Below are 3,050 nucleotides of genomic sequence, written 5' to 3'. Positions count from 1 at the left end.
CCTTGACAGAGTACAAAATAGACTTCGTGGCTTAGTGGGGGATGCCCTTTTCTCTACCCTGCAACCTCTCTCCCACAGAAGAGACGTTGCGAGCCTATCCTTGTTTTATCGTTATTTCCATGGCAGGTGCTCGTCTGAACTCTAATCTCTGGTCTCCCTTCGCTGATCTTTCATGAAAAACACCCGTCTAGCTGAATCCACAGTGAAAAATTTCCCCCACTCTATATCTGTGCCTAAATCAAAACGCGGATTCCATGAACAAAGCTTCTTTCTTAGAACTGCACGCCTGTGGAATTCTGTTCCGTCTGCCTGCTTCCCTCCGGACTACAACTTGGATGTCTTCAAATCCAATGTTAACAAATTCCTAATGAACCGCCCCCTTAAGTAAACACTTCATCAAATCTCCACACTAACGTAATGTACTTGCAATAACCCTTATCCCTGAGTGGCTTCCGGGCCTTGATAAGTGGTGATCACTGTGTAAAAAAAATATATACATATGCATATATACATATACATACATACACACACAAACATATATACATATATACATACAAATACACATAAACATATATACACACATTCATATATATAAAATATTCACATAGATATACATAAATATACAAACACATATATACATATACATGATGGCAGCAAATTCGCTTTCGAACATTGTCATCACTCGATATAGCACAAAAAAGGTATATAGAAACACGAAAACATTCAGTGATGGGCCGCAAGAATGTGGCTTTTAAGTCCTGCGAAACTCTGGCATTCCTTAGCACACATTGTACAGACATGTGCACCACTAACAGCACGTTCTTGCTGTTCTTTTTTATGCAAATGTTTGTGTACATCCGCCCGCAATTGACACAGGTTAACTCTGGCAACTCAAGGCTGCTTTGTGGCCCACTGTGCCGATGAGTAGACTGGTGATTCATCAGCCTATCGCTGCTAAGGCATATTCTTCCGCACACCTCACACTCCAGATCAATTTGGACCCCCCCCCTATCCACGGCTCCTTTCACTCTCCCTTTCCGGATATCGTGCTTCAGTCGCTCATACTGGGTTCGATCCGCCTTAAACTTGCCCACACCTCCCTGTAAGGTCCTTCTCCACCCTCCGCGATCCAAAGCAAGACTCTTCCAGGTTCTTTCATTATTCTCACATTTTTTAAGGTGGATCTTAAATAATCCTTAAATATCAATTTAGGCTTTTGAGCCAGACGTCTTCCCTCGTATATATGTGTATACACACACACACACACACACACACACACACATATATATATATATATATATATATATATATATATATATATATATATGTATTTTGACGCGTTTGATTGAAAACGAGAGTTATTCCTTTTTTCGATCTTGTTGGATATCTTTTCTATTTGACGAGCGGTGTTTATAATTTCAGCAGGCATGATATATAGAATTGCACCCATAAGTTGTTGGTCTGTCATATTTTTCTCAAGCATTTTCTATCGGGCAACAACTTCTGGGCGCCATTCTTTATAATATGCCTGCCAAAATTAAAAAGCCCGCTCAGCAAATAGGAAAGATATCCAAAAAGAGAAGAAACGGGAAATACTCTTTCGTTTTCAATCAAACGTGTCTAAATAACGATTTCTTGCCAATATATATATATATGCAGAGGGAGAGAGAGAAAGGGTAGTATAATTATCCCCCGACTTCTAAATATCATGTTTTCCTAGTTGGTCACGTTTTACTTTTTTAAATAGTATCCATCACAATATTGTTTTTTTTTATTGCGACTAACATGTCTGCAACGTAATATTACAATATATATATATATATATATATATATATATATATATATATATATATATATATATACTCTGGAAATCAATAAAAAGCTTGACATTTTTTATATAAATTTACATAAATTTTATATGAAAAAGATATTTTTGATTTAAAAAACCTTTATTTATAAGGAAGCATTTTTATTTAATTACGATTGGTATATACAATCCAAGTACGTTTCAAGTGAATTATTATCCTAGACACACACACACACACACATATATATATATATATATATATATATATATATATATAAATATATATATAAGTGAATAACAAAACAGCTATAGTCCAAATTTATCTTTCAAAAATACATCTGTTTAGTAACGCATAAACGATATCTTATTATTATGTCAATACTGAATTATTACGCGTTGACTCATCAAAAATGAACTCATACCCAATTCTCTTTTTAAAGTTATAACTTTTCTGATGAGTTAACGCGTAAAAAGTGAGTGTGTGTGTGTGTGTGTGTGTGTGTGTGTGTGTGTGTATCTCAGAGACAATTTCATCAGGGATGTCATTTATGAATATCAAGAATAATAAAGGTCCAAGGATTGATCCATGAGGTTCACCAGCATTTATATCATATTGTTTAGATGTACGACAGTCGAGGACAACCTAGATTCTTCTCTTATTTAAGAAAGATTTAATTATGTTAAGTATTCGTCCATTTATAACATAGGATTTGATTTTCGTGGTGCCATACCCTGTCAAGAGTCTTTGATATATTGAGAGCTACTGCTCTCCTCTCCCCTACCTCAGTGCATAATATATACGTTCAGAGATTACACTGAGGATATCTGCAGTAGAACTGGTTTGCCTAAATCCATATTGATGATCGGACAGAAGTGTAGCAAGGTTGTGGACTAGAGCTTGAATAATTATGGACTCAAATATTTTGGTAAAACGAGGGAGGAGACTAATGGGGCTATAATTTAATGGATCAGTTGGTTCGCCATAATTCTTGTAAACTGATACTAATGGAGCAGTTTTCTAGCACTCATGAAAGCATGATTTTTTAAGGCATTTGGTGTAAAGTTTGGCGAGAACTTGAGCAACCTCAATGGAGCATTTTTGTAATAGTGCAGCCAGGATGAAATCAGGTCCACATGCTTTTGAGGTGTCTAGGTTTTTTATGATATCATGTACTTGAGAAGGAGGGGATTTTCAGATCATTTTGGGCGGAGTTTGTCCGCAAAGGAAAATCAAGGAGGAATT

This window comes from Euprymna scolopes, chromosome 8, assembly GCF_053919585.1.
Source record: "Euprymna scolopes isolate OS-2025 chromosome 8, ASM5391958v1, whole genome shotgun sequence".
Classification (NCBI taxonomy): Eukaryota; Metazoa; Mollusca; class Cephalopoda; order Sepiida; family Sepiolidae; genus Euprymna; species Euprymna scolopes.
The sequence above is the reverse complement of the archived record's forward strand: the minus strand, read 5'-3'. Positions refer to the sequence as shown.